Source organism: Canis lupus, chromosome 26, assembly GCF_003254725.2.
Source record: "Canis lupus dingo isolate Sandy chromosome 26, ASM325472v2, whole genome shotgun sequence".
In the NCBI taxonomy this organism is placed as follows: Eukaryota; Metazoa; Chordata; class Mammalia; order Carnivora; family Canidae; genus Canis; species Canis lupus.
The window spans coordinates 18,695,187-18,718,892 of NC_064268.1; the positions used below are offsets into that span (position 1 = coordinate 18,695,187).

At 43.5% G+C, this 23,706-nt stretch overlaps 1 long non-coding RNA gene across 2 annotated transcripts in view; it reads left to right on the forward strand.

Moving 5' to 3' along the window:
• Positions 1–23,706, forward strand: part of LOC112676735 (uncharacterized) — a 64,316-nt gene that overhangs the window by 28,960 nt on the left and 11,650 nt on the right. Inside the window, exon 4 of one of the 2 annotated variants that reach the window (XR_003146689.3) lies at positions 17,543–17,737. The exons of the other annotated variant lie outside the window; for it this stretch is intronic. This is a non-coding gene — a long non-coding RNA (uncharacterized LOC112676735). The remainder of the gene's footprint in view (positions 1–17,542; positions 17,738–23,706) is intronic. 2 annotated transcript variants of the gene reach the window in all.

A 23,706-nucleotide genomic window follows, 5' to 3' on the forward strand; every position in this document is an offset into this window, starting at 1 on the left:
ATTTTTTTTTTAGTTAATTTTTTTTATTGGAGTTCAATTTGCCAACATATAGCATAACACCCAGTGCTCATCCTATCAAGTGCCCCCCTCAGTGCCCATCACCCAATCACCCCCATCCTCTGCCCACCTCCCTTTCCACCACCCCTGCTCGTTTCCCAGAGTTAGGAGTCTCTCATGTTCTGTCTCCCTTTTTGATATTTCCCACTCATTTTCTCTCCTTCCCCCTTTATTCTCTTTCACTATTTTTTATATTCCCCAAATTAATGAGATCATATAATGCTTGTCCTTCTCCGATTGACTTATTTCACTCAACATAATACCCTCTGGTCCATCCACGTCGAAGCAAATGGTGGGTCTTTGTCGTTTCTCATGGCTGAGTAATATTCCATTATATACATAGACCACATCTTCTTTATCCATTCATGTTTCAGTGGACACCGAGGCTCCTTCCACAGTTTGGCTATTGTGGACATTACTGCTATAAACATTGGGGTGCAGGTGTCCTGGCATTTCACTGCATCTGTATCTTTGGGGTAAATCCCTAGCAGTGCAATTGCTGGGTCCTAGGGCAGGTCTATTTTTAACTCTTTGAGGAACCTCCACAGTTTTCCAGAGTGGCTGCACCAGTTCACATTCCCACCTACAGTGCAAGAGGGTCCCCTTTCTCCACATCCTCTCCAACATTTGTTGTTTCCTGTATTGTTAATTTTCCCCATTCTCAGTGGTGTGAGGTGGTATCTCATTGTGGTTTGGATTTATATTTCCCTGATGGCCAGTGATGCGGAGCATGTTCTCATGTGCTTGTTGGCCACGTCTGTGTCTTCCTCTGTGAGATTTCTGTTTGTGTCTTTTGCCCATTTCATGATTGGATTGTTTGTTTTTTTCCTGTTGAGTTTAAGAAGTTCTTTACAGATCTTGGATACTAGTCCTTTATCTGATACGTCATTTGCAAATATCTTCTCCCATTCTATAGGTTGTCTTTTAGTTTTGTTGACTGTTTGTTGTGCAAAAGCTTCTTATTTTGATGATGTCCCAATAGTTCATTTTTGCTTTTGTTTCTCTTGCCTTCATGGATGTATCTTGCAAGAAGTTACTGTGACTAAGTTGAAAAAGGGTGTTGCCTGTGTTCTCTAGGATTTGGATGGATTGTTGTCTCACATTTAGATCTTTCATCCCTTTTGAGTTTATCTTTGTGTGTGGTGTAAGAGAATGGTCCAGTTTCATTCAGCAAGGATTGAGATTGAGGAATAATGATTCCTACTCAGGAAGGAAGAAGTGAGAACCACCAAATGCAAAGGGACGTTGGGATGTTGAGTTCCCACTGTTTCAGTGGTGGCTAGGGGCAGAAGCTCTTTCAGGCAAGACTTACATAGCCCCAAGTGATGGCTAAATGCATCCAGTTCAGTAGGCAAAATCAGCCCAGGCCTGTACTTCTGAGAAGGTGGCTCTTTGGGCCAGGATTCATGAGTGGTATTCAGAGATCTCTGGGAGCCAGGACCCACTGGAGTCTCCCTGGCTGCTGCACTTGACCAAAATAGGCAGGCTTGGCTGGAAGGATGCTGGGGAAATTATTAAGCCTTCCATAGTGGTGTTATTACATAGTCTATTCTTCATTCAATAAACACTGAAAGATCTTGACTCCAAACCTCATACTCCATTGTTTGCATTCATTCAATAAACACTGAAAGATCTTGACTCCAAACCTCATACTCCATGTGAATGAATCAGTAGAAATGGGGACTATCGGGAATTAGAAGTATGCTTGTCCATCAAGTGGTGAAGATGCAGGTAAGAATCCCTGCTATTGATTGAGCCCTGCTTATGTGCTAGACAATGCACCAAATGTTACATGCATTCCCATGAGATGCTCAAAGTCACCCTATGAATGAATGTGATTATTTACTACTGTTTCATAGATGGATAAACTGAGCCTAGTAAAGGTTAAAGAACTTGCCCAAGTTCATCCATCTGGTGGTACACAGAGCTAGAATTCCCACTGGCCTCGTTTGACACCAAAGTCTGAGCACCTGGCTACCCCACATTGACAAGAGAAGGTGAATGCCTCATCCAAGGTCACATAGCAAGCAGTGGTGCACTAAAGGCAGGACTAGGACTCAGGCTGCCTTCCCTTAGTCCTGCCTTCTCTGCCGCTCAGCCCTCCCTTGTGCAGACTGAAGGCCATCTAACTGTGCCTGGAATCCCTTCAAAGCCCCAGGGAAGGACAAAAGGAGGAGTCGGGGTGGGGGTTTCAGCTGTTCCCTTCAGACCCCCGCTGTGGTCGAGTAATTTTCCAGATTGGATCCAATTTCCAGTCAGAGCTGAAATGTGTCAGGCATTCAGCAGCAACAAGCCAAGCCTGACTGCGTGTGGCGGGAATGGAGGGGGCTAATGATTTGCCAGTGGCGTCCGATTACCAGCAAATTGTCAGAACATGCCAGCTTTGCAAGATGGTATCAGTGATGGCCCCATGTCCAGGCCAGATATCTGGAATGGAATGGGGGGGGGGCATTTCTCTGAAGCCCCTTCGATTGTCCCAAGAAGAGACTGGCATGCTTTTCCATCTCAGACACAGAAGGCAGCAAGAGAAATGGGAAAAAAGGTGCATTTGGTGTCTCTGTGGGCTTGTGGCCCATGGGATCCTGGAATAGAATGATCATATGTATATAGGAGGCAGGGACAAGGTCATGGTTAGGAGCAGGGCTCTGGAGGCGGAGCTGGGTTGACATAGCTGGGTGACTTGAGATTATTTATAAAATAAGAATTTGTTTTTTTTATGTATAGAATAATAACAATAATGCTCACCTTTCTTGTAGACTTGTCAGGTAATCCTAATGAGTGAGTGCTGATGACAGCCTTAGAAATGTGCCCAGCACTTCGTAAATGCTTAAAACACAGCAGCCATGGGAACCTGCTTCTGCCCTCTGCCTCATTCCCCTCTTGCTCATCACTGACCCATTCCCCCTCTGCCTCCCACCAGTCCTGGCCACTCAACAGATACTTAACTGAACAATTTCAACAAGATGGCTATTTAGTTCAGACTCCCAACAGAAGCTCTTTGAATTGCTGAATTGTAACAGAGCTTTGTTGCTTGGCTAACTGAGTCCTTATGCTCTTCCCATGTTTTTAAGAGCAGTGTAGGGTGGTGAATTCATCTTCCACCACTTATAAGCTGCATGTGATCTTGGGCAGGTGACTATACCACACTTGCCTCAGTTTACTCAAAGGTGACTATAATGCCTCTCTCTAAGGGCTGCCGCAAAGTTTATTTATTTTGAAAGATTTACCCATTTATTTGAGAGAGAGAGAGAGAGAGCGCGCATGTGTGCATGCTGGGGGAGGGGTAGAGGGAAAAGAAAAGAGAATCTCAAGTAGACTCTCCACTGAGAGTGGAGCCTGACTCAGGGCTTGATCTCATGACCCTGGGATCATGACCTGAGCTGAAATCAAGAGTCAGGCACTTAACTGAGCCACCCAGGGACCCCTGCTGTGAAGTTTAAATGAAGTTTAAGCTGATTTAACTGTGCGTGTGTGTACATGTATATGTGCACATACATATATATTCATGGGTACATACATGTGTCCATGTTTATGTGCATGGTATATAAGCACATGCAAAAACAGTGCATGGCAAATAGTTCCAACCTAGTGTGGGCTGCCATTATTACACCAGGCCAAAATCTGCTTCCCTGATTTTCTCATCCATTGGGCTGCCCTTGGAGCCTGGATAGAATGAGCATTCATTTATTCTACAGTCGACATCTAACAATAGTCACTGAGTAGCTATTGTGTGCTAGACATCGTGCAGGCTTTCTGTGGTGGCTACAGAGGCTCCCCGCTCAGACCTCCCCCTGAGGGAGCTTCGTTGACCAACAGCTTTCCACTGCTGCATCTGTGGGTTCACCATGATGTTCATGCCAGGCTGTGCTTCTCCCAAATGCTCCCAGCCAAAGACTGAGCATATGGGGTAATAGAGCCCAGCCAGTTCTGCTCAACACAGAATGCTCTGCATTCATTTCCTGAAGCTTCCATAACAAATTGCCACAAACTTGTGGCTTAAAACAACTGAAATGTATTGCCTCACAATTCTGGAGGTCAGAAGTCCAAAGTTGAGGTTTTGGCTATACATCCTAAGGAGGTTCTAGGGAGAAGACTTTCTTATCTCTCTGCCTTCTGATGGCTGTCAGCATTCCTTGCTGACATGACTCCATGCTCTGCCCACGTGTACACATCACCATCTCTTCTTTCAGTTTTTACTCCTGTCTGCCTCAAACCTCCGTCTCCGTCTATCTTTCTTTTATAAGGACACTTGTCATTGGATTTAGGGCCTACCTAGAAATCCAGGATAAGAACCCTGTCTCAATATCCTTAATCACATTTCCAAAGACCCCTTTTCCAAGTAAGATAATGTTCACAGATTCCAGGGATTCGATGTGGACATTTTCACGGGGCTGTTTTTCAGTTTCCTACACCCACAACAGGCAACTTTTGCTCAAGGACTCTCCATTTTTTCTGGCTGAGAATGTTTCAGCACAAGCATCTACTGATGAGTCCTGCCTCCTCTGACAGGCATCAGACGTGGAGTTTGGCCAGAAGTCTCTCCTATCTGCCTTGCTTTCCCTTCCCTCAGCCTTGACAGGCACAACCTTCAATAATTGCTCATCAAACCCTTTCTTGGCATCTGCTTCTTGGAAGACCCAAAGCTGAGTGCTTTCTCTTCCATCTCTCAGGGGTCCTGGGACCTCCTGCCTAGAGAGAGCATGATCACTAGGATGGCAGCCTATCTTGTTGGCTCATTGATTTGGTGACCAGGTAGGATATAGTCAAGATCAGAGGTTTGAAACCCAACTGGGTATGTTAACTTTGGTTCTTTGGCCATGGTGTCTGCACCCACTTGTAGTGGACATTTATTCTTTTGTCTGACTAGTATTCTTTTTCCCCAGACAGAGCTTTCTGGGGAGTTCTTTTCTTCTTCTTTCTCCCTGACTCCATCCACTGACATGGAGTTAACAAGGGGGAGGTCATGTTCTTCCATCCTCAGCTGACGATTGGCCTGGGAGTGGGCACATGACCCAAGCCAGTGAATCAGAGCTCTTCCCTTGGAACTGGTGTAGGAGCAGGAAATATGAGAAGAAAGTCTTCCATGGTTCATAGCGACAGGGGCTGTGCACCCAGATGGCCTGCTGTGAACGTGATGGAGACAACTAGCCTGAGAGAATTCAGCCATCAGTGCAGAAGCAATCAGCTATGAAAGGTGGAGGAAGAGAGTAATAGAGACTGGAGCACTGAGCCCCTTATGTTGCTTTTCAGTCAGCATCATGAAGCCTTACCCCTGCCCTTCTTCCACATATGGGTCAATTAATTCTCTTTTAGCTTACACTGGTTTTGTTACTTGCTACCGGAGGAGACCCTGACCAGTATAATTTCCTTAGGAATTCCTGTCTTTAACTCCTCAACGCAGGGGGTGAGAGTGTGGGTATTTCAAGATATATTGAGGTATAATCGATATACAATTAATTGCTCACATTTAAGGTGTACGATTTCATGAATTTGGACACATTTACACCCATGAATCCATCATTATAACCAAGATAGTGAGCATGTATCCATCATCCCCTAAAAGTGTCTTTGTGTCTCCTTTGTCCTCTCTTTTTGCCCTCCCCAAGAAAGGTTCCCCACTTCCTCCCAAGGAACCACTGGATTGCTTTTTACCACTATTGACTGATTCGCATTTTCTAGAATGCTATGTAAATAGAATGATATAGTATGTGCCTCTTTTGTTTGCCTTCTTTCACCCCACAGAATTATTTGATATTCATCCATGCTGGTGTGTGTAATAATGCCAACACTCTTTCATAGAGTTTATATTTGTGAGGCTCAAATGAAGTAATAGGCATAAGAATATTTTTTAAGTAAGAAAGAAACATAGTTGCTATACAGGATAATTCTTGAGCTACGTTCTGCCTAAAATATCTATTCCCTTTCCCACTTCCTTGCCTGGTGAACCCCTTTCATCACCTCCTGCAGTATGCTCATCCCCAATTGCTGTGAGTGTTAGCAGTTGATGCTTCACAGCTGCCCCATACTCCACTGAATTGCCTATGTGGACAAGGACTGCCTCCCCTGGGAGGTTAGCCTCTCCCACAGAGGCAGCTGACAGGCAATGACTAACTGATCAACGTGGGACAAAGGCTGTGGTTCAACTGATGCTCTCAGGCTTCCCATGGGATTAGTGTGAAGCTAGACCCCAGCTAAGACCACACCTTTGCTTAACTTCCCCTCACCCTGCCCTATTCTGCCTCCTTCACTCCCTTTACCTCCTTAACAAATAAATCCCTTGCACAAATGCCTGGCTCAGGCTCTGCTTCTAAAGAATACACCCTGGGACAATTAGGACTAGAAGTAGCCCTAGGAAACCAATTCTAAGCATGGGATTCTGGACTTGGAGCACTTGCTGCCTTAAGGGAAAAGAAGAGCCCATGACTGGGGGTAAGTGGAGTATTGATGGTTTCTGGTTGGTGTGTAGCAGGATAGTTGCTAAGACACACTGTGGTGACCTGGGACACATTAAGGCAAGAGGAGATGCAGTAACTTGTGAAGTATCTCTGGCATTTGAAAGACATAGGAGAGGGGTGCCCAGCTGGCTCAGTTGGTAGAACATGTGACTCTTGATCTCAGGATTGTGGTTTCGAGCCCTATGTTGGGTGTAGGGATTACTCAAAAATAAAGTCTTAAAGACATGGGGAAAATAATAACTGTGAGGAATTATAAAGGTGAGTATCTGTTAATTAGTTCTCTTGAATCATTAGATTCATGAAACAGAGAAAAAAACAGGCTCCGATCTATTCATTGTAATTTAAAGCCCAGTGTAGAGTCAGAGAAGCTCCTTGGGAACATTGAAACGGACCTAGTTGAAGACCAGGCAAAAGACTCACTTGTGAAAGTTACTGACCTCAGAGAAAGATGACCTCTCAGCATTGACAGAACTGCTATGTCAAAGTCAGTGCCTGATAGGGAGGGTGGAAGACCCTGGGATCTGGAGAAGATGCACTGGAGAGCCTCAAATCCCCTGATTTTCCTGAGCCCTCTGAGCCTCCAGAAGCAGCACCTCCCTTTGTTAGAAGACATCAGCTTCCCTTTGCTTGAAAATTATGTAGAGCTCAAACAAGACAGCTAATTATAGGTTAATGCTTTCCCTTCCCAGCATATACCTCTCCTCCCCATTTGGAAATCAGAGCTGTAAGAAGGGTAAAGTACCAGCATAGCTTCATCCACAAAAGTGCTGGATCTGCTAAAGGTAGGAGAGATAATAAACTCCAAAAGAATTGCAGAACCTGGAATTGGGAGAGTATGGGTTGGAGTGGCTTCTGAGGATGCTAGATCAAGGGAGCAAGATAGAAAGAGAGTTTGTTTAGTATGGGGCATTCTCCCCAGCTTGTTAAATAAAATCTCACTTCCTATTAAGTGCCTCAGGTGCCAGTCCTGATTCACTGCTGGGAGGCTTAGAAAACTGGCTTATGTTGAATGAAGTAGAGATAGCAGACTAGAGGAAGGGATCAAGAAACTTAGAAAAGTGGAAATGCTAGAGAGGATCTATTAAGACCAGAAAATCATCAGCTAACTAGATTCCTTAGAAAGGTCTGGTGGACGCTCCTTTTATCAAGGCCATAAGGAATATGCTGATGAGAGAGCACTAGTGTCATTGGGAAGCTCTGCGGTGGTGGTGTCCTCTGAGAATGGGCTGGCAGAGATGCTGCCTCAGAACTGGTATCTGAAAGCAATGGGAATGATGGGATTTGGTGTGACGAGGCCACATGGCAGCACTTAATCATCGAAGCAAGGAGGGCACAACGACTGTCATGAGTAGCAAGTCAGAATGGCAGCTGAGGTGGCTTGACCTATTGGAATCTATGGAGATGGCTGATAGAGCATGGTGTTCCTGGTCAGGACAGATAGGTAGCCAACAAGTGTGTTGCTATGTATTTATGATCAAAGAAGATCAAGAATAGATGAGCAGAAGACTTAAGTCAGTTATCCCAAAGGAAAAACATGTTTGTCATTTCCATGCTTGAAACTGGTTCCCAAACTAATTCCCACAGACTGAGACAGAAGACAGAGTCTCTATGAGAAAGGACATTGCAGCATCATGGCAGTTTGTACAGTAGTGATTAATCTAGTTCTTCCCCAGAAGAATGACCTGTGGCCATTTACTCAGATATCTGTATACTGGGATGGTAAGCAGAATAATGGTCTCCCCCTGCTCCAAGATGTCCATGCCATAATCCTTGGATCCTAGGAATACATTACATTACATTACATTAAAAAAGAGACTTTGAAGATGTATTTAAGATTCCAGATTTTAAGATAGGGAGATTATCCTGGATTATCCAAGTGGGTCAAAACTAATCACATAAACCCTTGAAAGGTGAGGGTTTCTCTAGCTGGAGGCAGGAAAGAAGGAAGAAGGAAATGTCAGAGAGATTCAAAGCATGTGGCCCCCTTGTGCCACTCCAAGAAAGGGGCCATATGAAAGCATGAGAAAAAAATGTAGGTGGCCTCAGGGGTGATGACCGACATCCAGCAAGTAAATAGGACATCAATCGTACAACCATAAGGAACAGAGTTTGGTCAAAAACTTGAATCAGCTTGGAAGCAGATTCATTCCCAGAGCCACCAGAAAGAAATCCAGCCTAGCCAACACCTTGATTTCACACTTACGAGACTCTAAGCAGAGGATATGTTGAGTCATACCATACCCAGACTTCTGACCCACACAACTTGGATGTCATTCCAAGCCATCAAGTTTGTAGTAATTTGTTATGGCAGTGTTTAATACATAACATTAATACAGGGCCATTGAGGGTTGTTGGATATTGGATATGAATTGATGCTGATATGCAAAGACCCCAAACACTGCTGTGCCTCCCATGTTAAAGTAGTGGCATATGAAGGCCAGGTAATACATGGAGTCCTCTACCCGGGTCATCTCCTAGAGTTTACATGGACCAATGTGATGTCTTACAGACAATCTGTTGGTCATTCCTATTTCCAAAATACCATTGGAAATGAATGTACTTAATTTTTGGCATGACTCTGACATTCATGTTGGTTTTTTGACTATTGAAATAAGAGGTATCATGGTAGAAAAGACCAGGTGGAAGCGCCTGAATCTGCTCTCTCTCAGCCAAAGGAGTAAATAAAAAATATTCCATCCTAGGGGGGAGGTAAAGATAAATACTTACCCCACACAATTACAGAAGGCACAAGTGTTAGTCTCATCAATTCTTTTCTAATTAATTAGCCTGGCCTGGCTGGCCCCTTCAAAGACCAGGCAGTCATGGCAGATAACAGTGGATAATCTCAAATGCAATCAAGTAGTAGCCCTGATCTTACTGCTGTGCTAGTTGTAGGATCTTTGCTGGAGGACAGTAGCCCAGCCTCTGCTGTGGAGATGTGCAGCTAATGATCTGGTGAATGCCTTCTTTTCAATACACCTCAGGAATGAGGATTAAAGCAGTCTCCACTGATGTGGGACAGATAGCAGATGAATTCCTTTCCCTGGGGCTACATGAAGTCTCCAATTCTCTGCTACGATATAGTCCAAAGGGACTTGGGACCCCTAGAAATTCTGCAGAACATCACATTGGTCTACTACATTGATGACTTTGTGTTAGTTTATCTGATCTGATGAACAGAAAGTGGTAAATAGATGCCTTGGAAAGACAAATTTGCTTCAGAAAGTGGGAAAGAAAAGCCTATTAAAATTCAGGAGTTTGCCATACCAGTGAAGTTTTCAGGGGTCCAGTGATCCAAGACAGGTCAATACATTCCCTCATAAGTTCAGGACAAGCTATTTCACTTTGTACCTTCTACCACTGAAAAAGGAGCACAATGCTTGGTGGGCCCCTTTGGGTATTTGAAGACAGGATATTTTGCAGTTGAGAATAATTCTCCAGCACATTTATTGCATGACATAAAAGGCTGCTAGTTTTTTAGTAGAGCCCAGGGCAAGAAAGGGCTCTGAAGTTGGTCCAAGCTGCTGTTTGAGCCATATGATATGGAGTTGGGCCTTGGCATAGGTAGTGGGTTGAATTGGACCACTGCAAAAGGAATGCTGCAGTCCTAACCCCTGGTACCTGTGAATGTGACCTTATTTGAAAATATGAACTTCTCCTATGTAATCAGGTTAAAATGAGGTTGTATAAGACTAGGGGACACCTTAAATCTAATGACTTGTGTCTATAAGGAGAGGCATATTTGGAGGCACATTTACAAACTCACAGGGAGAGAATACCATGTGAGGACAGAGGCAGAGATTGGAGGGATGCATCTATAAGCCCAGGAATACCAAGGACTGATAGCAAACACCAGAAACTAGGAGACACACAGGGATGGTTTTTCCCTCAGAGCTCCCAGAAAGAACCAACTGTACTGACACCTTGATTTTGCATTCCTAGCTTCCAGAATAGTGAGAGAATAAATTTCTGCTGTCTTAAGCATCCAGTTTGTGGTACTTTGTTATGGAAGCCCTTGGAAACAAATACACCATCTAAAATATAAAATTGTACCCTATCTAAAACATGGAAATGTACACCATTTGCAACACAGTACATAGCTTGCTGCTGGGCTCTGGTGACAACTGAGTGTCTGGCCATGTGATATCAAATAGCCATGCAGTCAGAAGCTGCTAGTCTCATCGTGAACTGGGTACTGTCAGACCCACAAGTGAAGGTCGTACATACTGGATTGGGCTCACACAGGTCCGGGGAACATAAGTTGCATGGGCTTGGGGCCAGGACTCCCATTAATCCACTACTGTTGTACCAGCATCTGTCCCTCAGCTCTCATCTGTGACCACATGAAGAGCTCCAACTGATGGAAGATGAATAGGCTTAGTTCACAAATCAGTTTACCTAGTCTCTGTGTGCCAACCAAAAATGGACAATTGGCAGCATTATAGCCATTTTCAGGGTTGGTTCTAAAAGACTGGTGAGAGGAAATCCTCCCAGTGGATATAGTCTTCAGGTATGCACCACAGCATTGACTCTGTGTGGAGACAGAAATGGCCAAGCAGAGAATATACACAGGACCATAGAAAATGATGAATAATTTGGTTGATTGGTCAAGGACTCAGGAGGAGAAATTTTGGAAAATGGAGTAAAGAGTGTTATGAATAGTGTAGATAGAGGTGTGAGAGTGGGCACAAGGCATGTGAGTTCTTATAATGTATGCTAATGTCAACTGTTGCAAAAGAGACACTAAAAAACCATATGGACAGGACTCAGTCAGTACATATCAGCCCCTCTTGTTAAAATTTCCTCCAAATTGTGACCAACCAGAGTTCTGTAGAGGCTACGCCTACGTGGAGTGAGCTTAATGTGTAAAGCAATGAATCAGAGCAGTTCAAAGGGGTGGACTGTTACAGGCAGAGCTGCTGTCCATCTCAGATCCTTTTAATGGGTGTGCTGGCAGTGGCCCCATCTGCCTCCTTAAAGAGCTCATAGTCTGAGACAGGCTCGAGAATGGACTTTGGGTCAGGGCCTGGAGGAAGAAGGCAAAGGGCAAGGGAACCTGGTCAAACATCATGGCAGCCCTTGGAGCTATGTGGGGAGCAGAGTTCACCTCTGGCATCATCCTCATCCATACCCAGCATGCTGGTGGACCCATCTTCCAGATGCCATGAGTGCTGGCTGTGTGGCTCATGGCCACCTCATTCTCTGGTCAGTTGACTCCAGCCAATAGGAATCCCTTTGTCATCTGGGAACAGCTGACATCTTATGATAGACTGACATAGGGGAATAAAATCCAGGATGCTTGCCTGGATGGAGGCAACCAGAAATGGTGGGACCATTTCTATGACATAATTCATGTTCAGAGCACCCTGTGCAATCAGACCATTAGATGATGGCTAGCCTTATAGCTGAGACCACATCCTTGTTTAGTTTTTATCCCTGCCCTGCCTCCCTCACCCCCTTCTCCTAAGAGTACCCACTCAAAAAGCCACTTGTATGAGAATAGCACCAAGAAGCAAACAAGGGGCACCTGGGTGGCTCAGTTGGTTAAGCAACTGACTCTTGATTTCAGTTCAGGTTGTTATCTCAGGGTCATGGGATTGAGCCCTATGTCAGGCTCCAAGCTGAGTGTGGATCCTGCTTGGGATTCTCTCTTTCCTTTTCCCTCTGCCCCTCTCTGCTTATTTTCTTTCTCTCCCCCCGCCCCCCCCCCACTCTTTCTCAAAACAAAAAAAGGCAAAAGAAATCTAGGAATTAATCTAACCAGAGACATGAAATATCATGATCACATCAGGTAATTTTTTAGTATTATCAAAGAATTCCTTATCTCCTATAACTTCTTCAAATCATCAAATAGCCAATCCATGTGAAAAATTTCCCAAGAATTATAATTTTAATATATAGTTTATTTGTTTGGGTCTGTATTAGTTTTTGTATTGATGTTATAACAAATCACCATAAAGTTGGTGGTTTAATAGTATAAATTAATTATCTCAAGGTTCCAGAAGTCAGAAATCAGACATGGATTTCACAAGGCTAAAATCAAGACTGTACTCCTTTCTAGAGGCTCTAGGGGTGAATCTGTTTCCTTGCCTATTTCTATGACCTTTTTCCTGTTGTCACATCTCATTCTGACTATAGCCCCGAAAAACTCCACTTTCAAAGGTTCATGATTAGATTGGACCTACCTGGATAATCCAGAATACTGTCTCCCTCTCAAAGGCTTTAGCCTTAATCCCATCTGCAAAGTATTTTTTTTTTAAAGATTTTATTTATTTATTCATGAGAGACACACACAGAGAGAGAGAGAGAGAGAGAGGCAGAGACACAGGCAGAGGGGGAGAAGCAGGCTCCACGCAGGGAGCCCGACATGGGACTTGATCCTGGGGCTCCAGGATCAGGCCCTGGGCTGAAGGCGGCGCTAAACTGCTGAGCCACCCGGGCTGCCCTGCAAAGTCTTTATTTGCTGTATAAGGTAACATATTCACAGGTCATAGGGATCAGGAAATGGACATCTTTGGAGGCCATTATTTTGCCATGGCAGGGTCCGAGTAAAATCCATATATTGTGTTTGGATGATATATCTCTTAAGTCATTTTAAATCCATGGATCCCTCTGCTTTAACTTTTTTTTTTTTTTTGGCCTTGCAGTTTATTATTAAAGAAACTCAGTTCCTTTTCCTATGGGGTTCTCCCAGTCTTGATTTTGCTGTACTCTTATGGTTTCTTTAAAGTATCCTTCTGCTCTCTGTTTTCTCTGTGCATTGGTGGTTGGATCTAGAGGCTTTATCAGATTTATGTTCATTGCTTTTTGTAAGACTACTTCATGGCAGTTGTGTGTGTGTGTGTGTGTGTGTGTGTGGAAAAAGAAAGAGAGAGAGTAGTAGTTACTGGTGCTTAATACCTAAATACATTAATTCCATATGAGTTGCAAAAGGGTGAAATTCTAATTCTATGTTGATTTATTATCTGGAATATATCTACAGAATATCATTTGCTATTTGGCTAGCTTGAGGTGCTATTTATTTATTTATTTATTTAGGAGAGGCAGGATAGATGGTTACTTCTTTCTCTTTATTGTCTGTTTCCACAACGGATAGTTCATCAGTATTTTCCATCCATGACCACTGAGTTTCCTTTTGAATATCATTATGAAGTCAAGAATTTAGGTATATTCAATTTCAAAGCTAGATCTACATTCTGGTTTTAGAACAGTATTACCCAAGTTTCCTGTCAGTAAGAATCTTGCTACTTCATCCTCAAATATTTTGCTCACTAAATCCACTGCACACAATAAGAGCTAATTAGTTGCCCAAATTTTAACAAATTAAGGCCATAAGCAAGAGTCAAATAAGGTTATGATCAGACAGTGAGTGCCAATGTAAGTCTTTCGGATTGCCAGCATTCCAGCCCAAACGAGATTCATTTGTCAACCTCTTCTTATCCCATACTGTTAGCTTCTCTATATTGAGAATAGCTTGGATACTCTTGCTCTCACTGTTTGCCACAAGAATTCCTTGTTTAAAACCATCCACTTCATCTTAGCAGCCAGCACTATTGAGTTCTTACTATGGGATAGATAGTGTGCTAAGTACTCTGATGTATTGACTCTTTAATTTTTAAAATCACCTGAAGAAGTAGACACTATTCCAATCATCTCCATTTTGTGGATGAGAAAATTGAGTCACAGAAAAGTTAGGTGACTAAACTGAGGTTACACAGCCAAGAGAGGATGAAGCGGAGACTGACAGCCCCAGGCCCAGACCCCTCAGGGGCAATTATTGGCCAAGTAGTAGTTGCCTCCTCCAGAGGAAACGTGGACCCTTTGGTTCACCACAGTACCGCTTGGCAGTCCTCATCCAGTGCTATTACTTGCCTGGCCTCTGCTGGCATTTGAGTCTGAGATCTCTGACATGCCTCAGCGCCCCTACACAAATCTTGTGATGCTAATTGAGTTGCTAATAAGAATGGATGCCTCATCTGAACCTGTCCAGGGAATAGAGTTTTATTTGTCCTGGATCCCATGCTGGGGTGGATTTATAAACGCAGAATCCCAATGCCAAATTTAACAGAGTGAATTATTTTGTTTCCCAAATGTAGGCCACAGCATCTAATTTAAGCTGTAGCTTAGTAACTTGTGTGTACAATTACCCAGTAAGGTGATGGGTGATGGACACATTCAAGATGGGATCTGGAAGCATTGGACCAAGTAATTTCTTCTTTTCTTTCTCCTGCCACAAGAAACAATTTTCTGTTTGTTGACTATTGACTGTCTTGGTGTTTTCAGTACTTTCTTCAGTCCCTAGAGATAACATTGGAGGTGTGGCTCAAAGACCAGCCAGCTGGCAAGAGACCATGAAATGCAAGCCCTGCACCACGGCCCTTTGCTGTGTGAGGTGGGGTTATTTCTTGAGGTTCTCTGGGCCTGTTTTCTTAGTAACATACAGAACCAGAGGTGTTTCCCTTGTCAAAGACCTTTGGTTCTATGAAATAAGTGGTGGCTCTGGGGCTAGGTAGACTTCATTTCCATACACGTTATGGTGACTGCCTTTAATCGTGACTCACTGTGCAAAGCATCGTCCGTATATTATCTCATTTAGAACATACCATGATATAACACACACACTGAGGCTCAGAGGAGTTAAGTGTTTTGTCTGAAATCACACAGCCGCTAAGCAGCAGAGCTGGTCAAAACCCATGAAAGCAGACTCATCAGGAGGCAGGGGACTTCCCAGTAGAAAGCTGGACAATGACTTGGCAGAGACTATGGGATTAATCTAGCCGGGAGGGAGCTGGTCGGTAAAATCTCCTTTCCTCATGTGCTATGAGTTCAAAGTCCTGGGACAATGGAAGGAAAGCCTTGTTGGCTACTCTGTTGCTTTGTTAGTGGTCTGGCTTATGAAATACTAGACACGGTATCATTGAGCCCCTGGCCAGCTTGGGCAAAAACTGATGGATAGGAAGAACTCATAGAACTAAGCAATAGGTGAGCAACAGTTTCCAGGAATGCAAAGAGCTTTGATGGGGCGCCTGGGTGGCTCAGTCGGTTCAGTGTCTGACTTGGTTTAGGCTCAGATCATGATCTCAGGCTCATGAGATGGAACCCCACATTGGGGTCTGCACTCAGTGGGCAGTCTGCTCCTCTCCCTCTCCCTATGCTCCTCTCCCCACTCGAGCGCACACACACTCATATACATATATGTATATATTTATATCTAAATATACATATATTTAGAGAAAGAGAATGTGAGAGAAAGAGTGCGCTTTGGCATTCAGGGGATCCAAGCAGCATTAGAAACCAATCCAGGAAAAAAAAAAAAAAAAGAAACCAATCCAGGGCTTGGTGGTGATGATCTATCAGCTCCACTTTCTTCCCATGTGCCTTCACTCTGCTTAAGATTCAGATCTCTAGGAGAGAGCTGACTGGTCCAGACTTGGGTCACATGCCTGACCCTCAACCAAAAGAAGATAGAGCACTTTGATGTACAGCTCCCAAAGGACTATGGATGGGGGCAGGGGCAGGAAGAGATCCCTGCATCAAAATGAAGATGGAGGGGTGCCTGGGTGGCTCAGTTGGTTAAGTGTCTGGCTCTTAATTTCAGTTCAGGTCATGATCCCAGGGTGATGAGATTAAGGCCCTAGTTGGGTTCCATGCTACCTGTGGAGTCTGCTTGAGATTCTTTCTCTTCCTCTGCCTCTCCCCTCCACCCACTCTCTCTCTCTCTCTCTCAAAATAAATAAATAAAACCTTAAAAAGTAAATGAAGATGCTGTAGCAGATGAAGAAGAAAGGTGCTAGCTGGGCAAAATGCAGGAGAGGTCCACCATAGAGGCCTTCCTGGGGATGGGCAGGATGCCCTGGGGGTCTAGGGCAGCTATTTTAGGAGCTTGGATAGTGATTGCTGGTTCTCCCCATCTGCAGAATGATCACATTATAATACACAGACTCTAAGGGTCTCTGTCCCATCTCCCACTCCTGCAACTAAGGCCCTTTGAATCCTTCCCTGAATGCTCAGCACCCCACCTAGGAGTGCTGGTTTCCTAGACTTCTGCCCAGGTACAGTCGTGGGAAACATGACTGCAGCTGTCACCTAGGACTTCCCCTCTCCTTTTGTTTCTTAAACATCTTGATGAGATGCAGGAAGAGGATTTTTAACATTAGACATTTAGTGACAATAATTATGCACCCATAGCAAGCCTCTTCCCACCTTCCCTCCATTATCCCCATCCCCATCTTTATCCTCGTCAGGCTCCATTATGCACGGATAATAAAGAGATGTTGGGATTTTACAATGATGATGTTGATGAACCCGGGAGAGTGGCTTCTGGAATCAAGCTGGGTTGGCAACTGCTTTTTTGGCCTCATCATACCTCTCTCATGTTGGCTTCTTCTCTGCTGGGTCCTTTGGCCCTTTGTACCTTCCCCCTTAGCAGTTAGAGCTCAGGCTATAAGCCAATGATGATCTTCCTTGGCTGCGAATTGGAAATGCTTTGGGGTGCTTTAAAATACTGAGATCTGGGGTCCCTCCCTGAGAGATTCCAATTTAATTGGTCTGTGGTGGACTTGGGGCATTGATATGTTTAAAAGTCTCTTCAAGTAATTCTAGTGTGCAGCCAGGAATGAAACCCCTGACAGGTTATGGGTTAGCACTTTAGGCTACTGGGTAGCCTGCACATAGTAATATGAAGATTCTAGGGGAAAAGCCTTGTCATGGTCCTTTGGAAGTCCTTCACAGTGGTGTTTGCATATAGAGCTCTGAGACAGCCTAGGGTTCAAATCCCGGATCTTCCTTTCACTAGCTGTGTGCTTTTGGGCAAATGTCTTAAACTCCCCAAGGTATAGCTTCTTTGTCTATAAAGTCAGGTTAATAATAGAACATCCTTTATAAGGATGCCATTAGGATTAAAGCGGCCAGGGACTATAAAGCACTTGGCGTGATGCCCGGTACAGAATAAGCCCTCAATAAATGTTAGTTGTGGCCGATGTTATTATTAATATTATTCAGCATTTCCAATTTTTTATCTGAATATTTAGATCTTTGGTGCATCACTATGAACAAGATAACCTCATGGGGGAAACGGGATTTATGATACACAGCAAAATCTCTCAGTCCTCTCTCCCTGAAGGACGGTCTGTGCAACAGCAGCATCTGAAATTGTCAGAAATTCAGAATCTCTGGCCCCCCCTCAGGCCTGTAAACCCAAATCTGCATTTTAACAGGATCCCCAGGTAACCTGCGCATGCTTTAAAGTTTGAGAAGCCTTAGACTAGGCAATTCTGTGGCTAGGGCCCTCGGTGAGGGTGATTGTCTTCTGTAGCCTTAAACCAGGGCATTTAGTGGTAACATTTTAGGTACTGAGACAGGGAGATATTTCTGATCAAAGGAGCTTTAAAAATCATTCTGTAGGATGGCGGGGATGCTCATGTTGACTTTTCTCTTTGGGACTACACCCATTGCCATATTTAAAGCCTCAAAACATCTCTGTGTGATAGGTATTGTTATTACCTTCACTGACCATGAAAGAAATTGAGACTCATAGAAGTGAAGGAACTTGCCTGAGGTCCCACAGATTTTACAGGGCAGTCTTATGAAGCCTGGTCCAGGGCTCCGGCAGGCTCTTCTCTGCTTTCAGCTTACTTAGAACCAGAAAGTAGCTTCCCATTCTCATTCTAGGGGAAGGGTAATATGGCTACTCTGCATTCCCTCCTTCCTTCTACACTCTTTCCAGCTGGAGTGGGAACATGCCAATTAGAGGCACTCCCAGCAGTTGTCGCTCCAATGTTGTACAGAAATGGCTTGATTATGATGATATTCTCTCCTCCCACAAAGCTAATAGACATTCACATCCATTCACGCTTGATCCTCATGAGCATGCAGGCTGAGTGGGTGTGAGACCTGACAAGAGCACGGCAGAGATGGAACTGGAGTGCTCCCCAAAGCCTGAGCGTGGTCATGTTTCACAAATCTTTGAGCAAAGAATAAAAACCTCAGGCCATTTCAGCAGCAGGGCTAAAGAGTCATTTAAAGTACAAGGAGTATATATAGTGGGTGGTCCCAGCTCCTTCCAAGGAGGCTAACATTGTAAGCAGAACACATACCAGATGAAAATGGTAGAAGAGACTGAAAAAAAACTATGCCAGGTGGTAGAAGGACTTGTGGGCCATGAGAAGCAGTGCCCCGGCCCCTGCTGTTAGGGGAAAAGCAGGCATGATCCCGAGCCACAGGTGGCTTTTAAATTTAGGATTATATTAACTAAAATTAAAATTAAGTTGTGCAATTACACTAGTCACATTTCAAGTTTTCAATAGCCACATGTGGCTAGTGGCTACCACATTGGACAGTGAAGAAGTAGAATATTCTCATCATCGTAGAACATTCTATTAGATAGTGCAGCTTTAGACCCTGTCCACTCAAAGGGAAGACCATCAGTATCAACTAGGAGAAATTTTCTGTTAGAAAGAGGGAATCTCAGCTCTTTCTATAGCTCTACTGAATCATCTATTTGGGAAGATTTGGGACATTATTTTGTCAAATTATATATATTTTTTCTGCCTTAATCTCTCTTTTCCTTCTGAGATTCCAGTTCCTCTTATTTTAGATCTTTTCATATTGTTCCACAGGCCTCTGAAGCTCTATTCATTTTCTTTGTCTCTTACCCCCCTTTTTAAGAATGGATAATTTTAGGGTACTTGGGCGGCTTAGTTGGTTAAGTGTCTGCCTTAGGCTCAGGTCATGATCCAGGGTCCTGGAATTGAGCCCCATGGCAGGCTCCCTGCTCAGCTGGGAGTTTGCTTCTCCCTCCCCCTGCTCATGTGTGCGCTCTCTCTCCCTCTCAAATAAATAAATAAAATATTTTTTAAAAAAGAAAAAAATGGATAATTTCCATTTATCGATCTTCAAATTCACTGACTCTTTTTCATGTATTCCAGTTTTTAAATTTCCTTTTGGTTCTTTCTCATATTTTCTACATTTCTACTCAGATTCCCCCATCCTTCATCTCTTCATTCATTATGAGCAGATTTTTCTTTATACAAGAGTATATATTTATAATAATTGCTTCAAATTCTTGTCATGTAGTTTCAACATGTGGGTCATCTCAGAGCTGATTTTTATTGACTGTCTCTTTCATTGAAAATGGGTCACATCTTCCTGATTCTCTGTATGTCGAATCATTTTGGATTTTATCCTGCATATTGTGAATGTTTTGTCATAGAGTTTATGACTTCTATTACTGCTTCAAAGAGTGTTGCTGTTTTTGTTTTAGCAGGTAATTAAACATGTTACACTACAAACTGTCTTACCTGTGTGGGCAGCAGTTAAAAATCTCAGTTGAGGTCTTTAATATTTAGCTATAGGCTGCTTTCAGTTTCTCTTGTACATGCATGGTCTAGGGGTCAGCTAGAGATTTGGACTGAGCCTATGCTCAGAACTTGGAGTCCCCCTTCTCTGATTTCTCCATTCTAGGATTATCCTTCCTTATGACTATGGTTGCTTTGTGCTGTATCTGCTGGTTCCTCAGGTTGGAAAGTTGTCAAGATTTCTATGAGTGTTTTAGCTGCCCTGCACTGGACCACAGCTCTGACCTGCCCTTGTAGCAAAGATGAGAAACTCCTCCAAGGCTATCACCCTTTTCCCAAGATTTGACTTCCCTCTGAAATCTACCTGCTTTCCCCCCCCCACCCCCCCCCACTCTCTAGACACCTAAGGTAATTGCTCTTTGTATTTTTCTCAGAGTTTATAGTTGTTATTTGTGGCATGGTTAGTCTCTTACGATATAACTCTTACATATCAGAAGTTACAACTCTTATATATCTGGCCTTATTGAACCAGAATCTTCATGTTTAGCAAGATCCCCAAATGACTCAGGTGCAGTTGAGAAACACCATTCTACACCCTAGGGGGAGAAGGACTTCTCTTATTTTCATTTTACAGATGAGAAAACTGAGGCTTTAGAAAGTTTCTTAAAATGGCTAAGGCCACAGAGTGGATGAGGAGAGATGGGACTCAAACCCATCAGGAGTCTGACTCCAGAGCTTGCCCACATGTCGTAGACCTTCTCCTCCTCTAGATATAGGTGGGCTTCATACTACTTTGAAGTGTGATGGGAATTGAGAGATCAAAGAGGCAAAAACAAGGAGGTTATACGTTACTGGGAAACAGAGGACTCATCACAAAATTGGAATGAGACCTATCTCATTCACTCATCAATCTTTGCTTGGTCCTGGATTATTGGGATTTGGTATTTTTGAGTCACAAAATCTGGCAGAAGGTGATATCAATCCTGGGATCTTGAAAACTTCAAGTTGGAGATCTATGTCATTTATTAGTTGATACAAGTGATTTGCTCACAAAATAAAACATTAAGCATTAATTGAACTGAATTAGCCTGCATTCTCTTCATTTCAAGGAGCTCTAAACTGATCCATGTCTTCCAAGCTAAGAGGACTTTTGTATTCTAGATGATTCCCCTCTTCTTTTGCATTCCACATCCTAACTAGCAGACTTAAAGAGGGCTTGTTGTTTGCAGTTTTCTGTGTAGTGGGCCAATCCATCAGCCAAAGAAATGTTTTGAAGGCATGAAATATGTCAGCAGTCATGTTATCTCTTTTTTCCAGCCCTACTCAAAGTTTCTGTCCTCGACAGAAGGGCAATATTTACAGTCCATCTGCAACAGTATTTAAGTAACATCTATGATCTATGGAAAAAGACAAGTTATAGAACTGGACTGGCAATGACTTTATAAAGTATCTGCTCTAGTGCCATCTCAATTTGTAGATGAGGAATGGAGGCCAAGAGAAGGTAAATGTCTTCATTCAGATCACACAGCTATTAATGGGTGGAACCAGATGTTTAATCCCAGTCCTGATCCAACCAACAAAAATTGGATGAACTAGAGCTTAGAAGAAGATGTGGTGTTTTGGGTGTGGGTCAGAAATAATTCTTGATGTTGGCAGGAAGACTCCATTGCTAGGGGTTTTAGAGCAGATGACATAGCAGGCGGGTAGGAAATGGGCATCTGTGTGGTATTACAGCAGCAGAGGAAAAAGTTGGGAGCATCTGGAGAAAATTGGAAATGATCTTCCCCCTAGAGAGCTCCACGACACAAACCTGGCAGTATGGATAATGCTAGGGATCATTGGGACCATAAAGAACAGATGGACATTTGGTTTGGAGGCGGCTCTTAAAACAGATCAAGACCCCTAATGTCAGTGGCTCCTTGTATTTATGTTTGTGGCAAATGTATCCTCTGGGTGGAGCTTTCTTTAGGGGCTCAGATATCCCAGGGACTCAAGGGGCTTCAGCTCTTCTTAGTCTCCTCTTTGATGGTGCTGATCTATAGCCTGGGGCTTCCTCTTCACATTTCCCTTGGTGTCTTATAAAGCACTAAACTGTGTGCAAATTTCTCAATCTCTTCTGGAAGGTCAGAATTGTGCATTCCAAGTTTTCTCAAACATATGTTCTCATGTACTTCGCAGTAGTTATGTTCTGTAAGTCATTATGAACACTCAGACACTGAACCATTGCTCCTGGGGGAAATACAGGATTAGGTTCCTGCAAGCCCCTGGTCACAACATTTTCATCAATCAATTAGGACATAACCTTTTATGTGTGTTTCTGTTTAATGATACCTTATTTAATGTGCTGGTGATTTCATTCACATTGGACTCATGGCCAACAACACTATAAGTCACACCTGAATGATGCTTGTCTAACACATGTGTTTTCTTCCTGCGGTACATCCCAGCCTTCTTGCACTGAGTCACCCGGCACAGCACTTCAACACTACACTTTTTGCCATTTAGAACAGCAAAAACACCAACAAAAAGCACAATGCAAAAACGTCACAGTAAACAGACTGTGTAAAGGATACTTGTTTATGGCATGAGAACTGAAACAAGAAGGCGGACTGTCACCTTGTTCAACTCAACTGGGAACATGCATGTTGGGTGACTTAAATTTTTTGCTACTCCATGCATGCCCACAGAAGCACTGCAAATATTGATTTTGGGGTTACAAATACATTTTTTTTTTACAAATACATTTTAACAAGTAGGCAAATTCTCAAATACAGAATCTATGAATAATGAGGATCAACTATGATAGTGCTTGGCATAATTAAGTAATCATAAAGGTTTTCAAAAATTATTAACAGCTGGAAAATAGATGGCTCATGGGGCTCATGAACAAGTGTTGCTATGGGAAAAGAAAAGGCAAAGTGGAGAAAACTTCACCCTGGACTTCCCAACACCCTGAGGGAGGGGTTCCTCCATGGCTTTTACTGGAGTTACCCTATATATTTAACCTCCAGAAATTCAACTCTTTGTGTGGGAAAGCTATGCATCTTGATTGCAAGACAGAAGTTGACTTTTGTTACCTTAAACAAGAAAAAAAAATTTATTGGAAGGACATTGGGTTGCTCCCTGAATTGGTGGAAAGGTTGCAGGTCCAGACAAGGAGACAAAGCAGCCAAAGATCAGCCATGGAGATGATGTGTTGGGGGGGGGGGCACACATGGGACAAATACCGTGGATACACAATGCAACCAATGGGCTCTTGACCCAACTGCCGCTTGGGACAGTTGTGCCTCTCTCCCAAGATTCAAAACCAGGCAAGGCCGAATGATCAGCCAAGCTAAGTGCCTCAGTCCTGATGTAGGTATGTGCCAGTTGGAGAGGAACTATCCTCCATCTTTAAGTTTTTGTAGTGGGAGGTGTGGCTCAGCCACCATATCTTGGTGTTTCTTCAAAGGAGTAGTACCTAGATGCTGCTGCTCCCCCCTGCTCTCTCTCCTTCTTCTTTTTCTCCTTTTGATGGCAAGTGTTCATTAGGTGTTGATTGGAGTGAGGCGGGAGAGAGAAAGGGAGGGAGGGAGAGAGGCACAGACAGAAAGAGAGAGAGAAAGAGATTGAAATCCACTCATAGCAAGTGCTTCATGGCAAGGAAGGAATGGAGATAGGGCATGGCTACTCCTTCAGGCTCTGTGATACTCTCAGAGTAACATCTCACCTTGTGAGCAGATAATTAAATTCACACTCCAACCAGTTGCCTTATTGGACTTCATGCCCTGGGGTCACCATGCACCTGCACCAATCATGCCAGAACCAGGTACCAGACAACTAGCGACAGACTCTATGCCCCAGAGCCCACAAAATTATTTATATCAGACAACCCATAGGGAGTCTGGAAACTAACTACC